At 39.8% G+C, this 8,086-nt stretch overlaps 1 non-coding gene across 1 annotated transcript; it reads left to right on the top strand.

The window, feature by feature from the left end:
- Nucleotides 1-2,422: 2,422 nt before the first annotated feature.
- Nucleotides 2,423-2,551, top strand: LOC127184515 (small nucleolar RNA SNORA17). The gene has a single exon (XR_007830153.1). It is a non-coding gene; the product is annotated as a small nucleolar RNA SNORA17 (small nucleolar RNA).
- Nucleotides 2,552-8,086: the final 5,535 nt, after the last annotated feature.

The raw sequence follows: 8,086 nt of genomic DNA, 5'->3' as shown, positions 1-8,086 counted from the left end.
CAATCCAAGCCAGGCTTTGTTATTTATAGTACATAGAAACAGGGTTTGAACTTTGCAAAAGAGGAAAACAGTAAATCAAGCTAACAAGATGACCGGCTCTAATATTAAAATATAAAGCTCTATGATGTAGAGGGAGAAAGATTAATGAGGATGTGATGTGAGGTTATTAAAGGTGTGATGGGCAGGAGAGGGGATGGATTATGGGCAAATGAAGTGAAGTATTTCACTAGAAGGCAGTCTAGTGCTATGGAAGTTATTAAATGACCAGTCAACAGAGCCTGTCTCGTTACCATAGTGACCTAACGCAAGTGGTCCTCCTTCAAACACACTTCTTTAGAAGGCTCCTGCCTTGCTATGTGGTATGCAATAACAATAGGCTGCAAGCACTGCTGAGTTATCCTATCCTCACTGGTGTTCCTTACAGCATTTGCCACCCGGGATGGGCAGTCATAATGCTGGGGAAGATCTGAAACCAGGATGACCAGAGATAGTTTGGGGAGTGGTCACCAAATCCTGAATTTGTCATTCAAAGGTTGTAATATGGGTGTGAGGAACACTGTGTTCCTCCTCATCTAGGCAATGCAGAAACTAAGATATGGACCAGTGACTATAGAGGATTTTGGATGACTGGCTTCTGTCACCTGTAACAGACTTAGCACTAAACCAATTTCTCAGGGTGCAGCCTTTAACCTCTCTGTGTTGTTTCTGCAATCCATCTACGTGCGCTCTCTCCCTCTCCCTTACTGTCCCTTCAATACTTTAAGCCTTATTTCCTGTCTAGCAGTTAATAAAAAAAAAACAAAACCTGCCACTCTTATAACCTTCTTCAGGCCACCCTCCCTTTTCTTTGGATTTATAAGCCTTTGTGTTGGAGTTAGTTTTCTCACCTTTGTTTAACGTTTACCAGCTTGTTAGATCAGGGGAGTTGAAATGTTCAGAAGGCTGCGGGTAGATGCTCCACAGAACGACTGGAGAATCGCTCATCAAAATTCAGATCCCCAAGGCAAGGCCAGCGGGACCACTAGGAAATGAGGAAAGACAAGCTTTTGACAAAAACTTCTCAATACAGTTTCTACATTATTTCAGGGCATGCGAACCTCACTCTGGCATGTGTGGCAACTGGATTCTTTCTGTTGCTCTAGTCTAAAATATAAGAGAAACCCATTGCATTGCTAAATCTCACCTCAGAGATGGATGCAAGCAAGGATTCAGAGACTCTAATGTGGTATGGTTGGCTATGGAAATCTATTACTAACCCTTCAAGGTTGGTCTTAACGTGGACAACTTAGCCTTCCAAAGGAATCTCAGAAGACCTGTTTGTAGGCTTTAGTTTGCTAATTTTGTCTGATAACCAATGAGTGTTGAAAGATTTTTAAAAACTCATGTTGTTTCATGTACAAAGCATTTAAAAATTTTAAGTTTCCTTGGAGGAAAAGCTGGTCCTCTTTGGCCACACTGAAAGGAGCCTCAGTTAGCCTCTGTGACAATTTGCCAAGTGGCTGTCATAAAATCTAACACAAACTGCATGGCTTAAACTAGAAACTTATTTTCTTGCAGGTCTTGGGGGCAGACGTTCAAGAGCAAAGTATTGCAGACTTGCTTTTTCCTTATGTTATGCCGTTTCCTTGGTGTGCAGCTGGCTGTCACTTCACACAGTCTTTATACACATGCAAGTCCTCATCTCATCTTCTTAGAACACTAGTCAGAATGAACCAGGAGCCACCTGAAGGGTCTTGTATTATTTAAAGGTTCTGTCTTTAAGTAGCCTCTGAGGTACCTGGAATTAGAAGGTCAACATAGAGGTTCAAGGCACTTCTGCCCATGACAGTATCATAGCGTCTGCATCTTGAACAGGAAGAACAGGACCCAGAGAGTAATTACCTATGGTTACACAATGATTGTTGACATAACTGCTATCAATATTTGAGCTCAGATTTAGTAGTGTATCTGGTTGATATTTAAACAGGACCAAATAGAAGTGTAGTAGAGGAGACTTTGAAATAGCAATGGTAGCAATTTAATTCACATTTGTTGAATGATTGACAAATAGAATTTGACAGGTAGAATTCTGTCTGTGGTAGAAATGAGGACATTTTGCCCAGTGTCTGGTTTGCCACATTTGAAGCCATCTCCTTAAGGAGATTCTTTGATCCTCATCTTCTTTGAGGAAGGCTGGGTGTTGCCAGGATTTAACCTGTCTTATTGTCAAGGAATCTTCAAAATCATAAAAACATCTTTAAATGCCATATTCTGCAGGTCTCTGAGGTTTTTGAAGACAGTATCTAACTATTTTACCTTATCTATCTATAGAATTGTATCTATCTGTTAAACCTAGTGTGTATGTTCTTGTGAAGAAAATAGACTAGTAATTGACGTGACCACGAGGTGGTCGTCTAACAATGAACTTAAAATGACTGTTACATCTGCTCCCGGAGGTGTTGCAGGTGTGGCTGCTGTGTCACATGTGCATAGTAAGTGGCAGAGAGGAGAGAGGCTGTCTAAGTTCAGTGTTCTGACCTGTGAACATCTGCATGATTAGTAGCCTAACATTCCCTGAAAAAAAAAAAGTGAACCTGAGACAACCAGTCAGGTACTAGGCATAGGCTCTCAGGATGGGGAGCAAGCTAGAGACTCAAAGAACCCCACCTGTGCCCTCTGAAGTCCCCGAAGTGAGCCTGAGACAGATGACCCTCTTAAGGGGCCACTCGGGTGGGCTGGTCGAGGAGCGAGCCTGAGATGATCACCAGACTGGCACCGTGGAGCTTGGATGGGGAGTTCAGTCCAGTGTCGTACAGGCCTAGGGGAGCAGACCGTGCCCAAGATGACCCCTGCCAGGCACCATAACGCCTCAGCGGGAGTATAGTGCTCTCGAGACCACTCCTGAGATGACACCAGACACTCGGAGAACCCGAGAGATAAACAGCCTGCTGTAGCACATGATTCCATGCCCACAATATTCTGCATTGCCTGAGTCTCAGGCCAACTGACCTTGGACTGGCGTCTCTCAAACTATGAGCAAAAATAAATCCTCTCTCCTAATTTCTTTCTCTCTGCTATTCATCATCGTGCTGAAAGCCTGACTGATATCCAGCTGCTTTCTTTCTCTTTATCATGTATTTGCCCACTAGAAGTACAATCTTACCTCTTCGTTATTGTTTAGAAATGCTTAAAGATTGGCTATTTCCTTAGAAGGACTATGAAATTCAAGGGTATGAATTATGGAAAACAACTTGGCAGTGATGGTTATTATTGTAACACTCTCACTGAAAAGTTAAGACTTCTATAGATCTTTTGGCCACCTCCCTCCTCAGTTTTGCTAGAAAGCCCTTTCCTTTCCTTTTCTTCCTTCTTTCTCATTCATTAGGTCATTACATAATTCTTGGAGTGACTTACCATTTTGTAGCTAAAATGGCAGGTACCAAGCAGCTGGAGTGGATGGCTTAGGGTTTAAGAGCACTTATCTTGATGTCACGAGGACAAGATGGCTGTCCTACAAACACCTGTCACCCCGCTTCAATGAAGGCATAAAATGTAGGACCGCTGGAGTTTGCTGTTCCAGCCTGGTAAGAGAGCACAAGTGCCAAGGTCAGGAATGTGACCATGCCTCAAAGAAACAGATGAAGGTGACATAGAAAGACACTCAGTGCCCTCAATTGGTTCTCATATTCATATGTACATCTTTCTGTCTCTGTATCTGTCTGTCTGTGTCTCTCTCTGCCTCTCTGTCTCTGTCTGTCTGTGCCTCTCTCTCTGCCTGTCTCTGTCTCTGTCTGTCTGTCTGTCTGTGTCTCTCTCTGCCTCTCTGTCTCTATCTCTGTCTCTGTCCCTCTCTCTGTCTTTTTCTGTCTGTCTGTCTCTCCATCCTCCCCCCCTTCTCTCTCTCTCTCTCATACACACACACACACATATACACACAAACACAAATAATCAATAAATAAGTCTTTTAAAAAAGCAATTTCCACCAAGAACCATATTAATACATTGTGGATGAGCCCAAGCCAAAGGCTTCCCTGCCCTGGCTGTGGTGATGCCACTCCCTCCTCTTCTCAAGCCCCTTTTCCTCTTTTCTTCTTCAGGTGGCAACAGAAGGTTGCCATGAGATACAAATTCATGATACAAACTCATGAAACAAACTCATGATACAAAACTCATGAGATACAAAGAGAAGCAGTCAGATGCTCGCCTGGGCTCCCAAACAGTGCCCACTGTGCATGGCAGAGGACTATATCCACATACAAACCCATTTGAAGTGCAACTGGAGAGACGTGTCAAGTCTACATGTTTATGTTGTTTAATGGCTAAAAACAGTGTTTTGGTGTGAGATTAAAACTACCACAGTCTATTTTCAAGTGAATCTGACACTATTTATGCAGTGCAACAGATCCCCTTTGTCTGTTTAGCCTGGCTGAATATGAAGCTGGCAGTGAGAAGGAATGCTGACTAGCATATACAAGTAGTTGGGTGGGGAACGTTGGTTGTGCATATCAATTTTGTTGAGGGCTGAGGCGCAGCCTTTCTGATCATCACTCATCTCTGAAAGTTGTATGGAGCATGCTTGCTCATACTTCCTAAATTTCAGTCTCCATGGACCATCCTCCTAGAATTGCTGACTCTCAGAGCACATCCAATTTGAAATGTAGAGACAGTCCAGAGGGAAGTGATGTAAAGAATTTGTTGTTGTTGTTTCACCTTCAGTTATTTCTGCTTTTTGAACATCTTTGTATTTTCCATGTTCACACTAAATACTCCTCTGTCTTGAGCCACAATCTCTGCTTTTTTGGCAGGGTTCTGGACTCTTTCACAGATTCCAAAACCTCTAGCATCATGTCTAAGTTACATGACTTTTTTCTACTCTCAAAATATCAAACCCAGTGCTCAGTAAATGCGATTTAATTGGTTGATGAAAGAAAAGACAATGATTTGGTTTAAAAGTGATGAGCTGGAATAAAAAGAGAGCTTTCTAACATTTAAGATCAGTGATGTCCTGAGGTCACATTATATGGATGGAGGCTGCTCATAGTCTCAAATTGTTCAGAGAAAGCCTGAAGACACCTCCAAGTGCTGTTTCTACAGAAGCCATAATCTGAGTTGACTGTCCCTAACCAAAAAATTAAAGATCCAATATATACCCAAATTGGATACTTTCTGAGTACCAACACATTGCTATGAGTGGAAAATTCCACTTTGAGGTCTCACATGATGGGTGGTCATAATTAAAATATAGACAAACCAAAAGTGTGCATATATCTATATATGTAAAATATATCTAAATATATGTATTTAGATAAATACATCTAAAACCTGAAATGGTTCTTGTCCAGTGATTTTGGATAAAGGCTATTCAACCTATTCTCTAGTGTTGATAATGACATTAAAATATTTACATGGCTGTGTCTCCTGGAACTTCTAACTTCTCACAGGAATAAATTTTATCTATTGGAAATTAAGAGCTAATCAGTCCCTTTGTTGATTGATATACAGTCAGATATGTGATGTGCCTCATATGATGATTCTGTGTAGACGTTTCTAAGAGATGAAAACATTTGGTCATCACAGAAATGAGGTAGCTCATAGAAGCTTGCATAATTTGTCAGTGGTGACCTTGATTTATCTCAACGGCTCAATACCCTTAACTATGAACAATTTCTTAAACTATTGTGTCACATTTTCCATAATATAAAAAGTAAGATTAAAAGAGAAGAAGACTTATCTCTGGAAATTTTAAATTTATTAAAAAGTAAATATTTTTCAAGTTATTTCTTCATAAAGATGCATTTATTTTTCATAGTTGAAAAGCAAAAATAATTTCATATGCTTTAGAAAGAAAGCTGTCCTATTGAATAGCAAATGTTTCTTTTTAAAAAATAGATTTATTTATTTATCATATACACACAGTGTTTTGACTGCATGTACACCAGAAGAGGGCAGCAGATCTCATTATAGATGGTTGTGAGCCATCACGTGGTTGCTGGGAATTGAACTCAGACCTTTGAAAGAGCAGCCAGTGCTCTTAACCTCTGAGCCATCTCTCCAGGCCAGCAAATATTCCTATGTCTTTAAAAAGTAGATAGATATCTTGACATAAATTACTAGAAAGAAATCTGTGAAGGAGTAGTTTTGCTTTGCATCTTCAAAGATGAAAGATCCTGTATACACTTCATGTTCAACAATGCTTGCATGCACATTCTAAAGACAGAACCCAGTCAAGGGCAGTCATCTCAACAACATAAGTAATAAATTTCTCCTCATACTGGAACAAGCTAACTTTGTTGGAAATTTTACTCTGATAATTTTCCTTAATGTTAATTATTTAATACACTATAACGTAAGGTTTTACTTTTTCAAAATTCAATATCTAGGTTGAATTTAAATCTGGATCATTATCAGAATGCATTTATTTCTATGCAAAATGTTTATGAGGCTTTTTTGTCTTGGGAGACCAAATTCACCTAAACACTATATTCAGTGGAGAAACTTAGAGGTATGTATGAAAGAGGTTAAATTTCCAGTGAAAATCTGATTGAATAGACTTTGAGAGCTATTTATTCCTGTTTAAAAATACTTATTAATGATAAATATTACAGAAGATTAATAGCTAGAAAATATAAAGAACTAAAAAACAAGTACAGACAACTAACAATGCAAGTAATAAATAGGCTAATGAACAAATAGTTCTCAAAAGACAAAGCATAACCATCCAATAGACAATTGAAAAAAATGTTAAACTTTCTTAGCTATCATGAAAATTCTATTTAGTATATGCTCAGAGTCTATGTCATCCCAGTCAAAATGCCTGTTTTTAAGAAAACAATAAACAAAAAATGCTGGCAGAATGTGGAGACAATTGACACTTATCCACAGCCAGTGGGAACATGAATAGGTCCAGGCAAATTTGAAAATAAGCATTGAAGTTCCTCAGAAAAAACAAGAATAGAGGTACCACACGATCCAGCTATACCACTCCCAGTTATATACCCAAATGAATCAAAGCCCAACATACCACAGAGGTATCTGCACATTCATGCTACTGCAACCCTAATCATAACAGTCTAACTATGGCACCAGACTAGCTGTCCATCAACAGATGGGTGGGTAAAGAAAAATACAGTGCACATCTAAAGTGGTGTTTGACTTAGTCATAAAGAAGAGCAAAATTATGCCATGCGCCCAAAAATGGATTCAACTGGAGGTGACGGTAAATTAAATAACTCAGACACAGAAACACCAGTGTCACATATTTTCTCTGATTCATGGATCCCAGATTTTATAGATGGACACATAAAGCTACACACAATGTAAAAGCACAAAAGAGAGACTGGGAGAAGAGAGGAGAGGAAAGGAGATGAATATAAGTGGGGAAAGTGGAGGAAGTAAAAGGCAAGAGTGGGAGGTGTTGGACGTAGTCAAAGTACATTGTATATTTAAAAGAAATTGTTTTCGTGAGACCCATCACTATAAATAATGAAAACATGCCAATTAAAAAAAAGAAGAAGAAGAATCACTAGAATGGAGTGAAATGATCACAGGCTCATGAGTTGCATCTACTTGGAATCTAATCTCTGGCGGAGGTTTGTGTAAGCTATGAAACTGAGCTTTCTTCTTCTACTCTGTGTGATAATTTCCTGAGTTTCAATGCATAAATATATGCAAAACGCCTGGCTCTAGGTGAGCTCTTACGTGCTTATTTTTCTTTTCTTTTTCCGTCAGGCTTCTCTTTCCATTCTAAATTAGAATTATGATGAATTATCGAGGCCCTCGGGTCTGGAGTTGAAGACTGATTTCTGTTACTTGGTGGGTTTATTGGCTACTCCCACTGATCAGAGCCCACGGATGCCCCTGTCAAATCCTGCCAGGGAACGTTTGCAGGATGGCATTTGTACAGCATGGACAGTTCCGTGAGCTGGACATGAGCCAGTGGCCATAAATTGCAAAGCCATTTACCATCCAAACATGATGGAAACTATATGCCATGGATGGGTGGGGTGGGGGTGTGATTGGAAAAGCACATGGTTTGGAGTTATTTTGATGGATTAAGTATTTCCCTTGTATCATCCTGTTAGAAGATTAAAACTTGATTATAACATAC

The sequence above is a fragment of the Acomys russatus genome, chromosome 32 (genome assembly GCF_903995435.1).
Source record: "Acomys russatus chromosome 32, mAcoRus1.1, whole genome shotgun sequence".
NCBI lineage: Eukaryota > Metazoa > Chordata > Mammalia > Rodentia > Muridae > Acomys > Acomys russatus.
The sequence above is the reverse complement of the archived record's forward strand: the minus strand, read 5'-3'. Positions and strand labels throughout refer to the sequence as shown.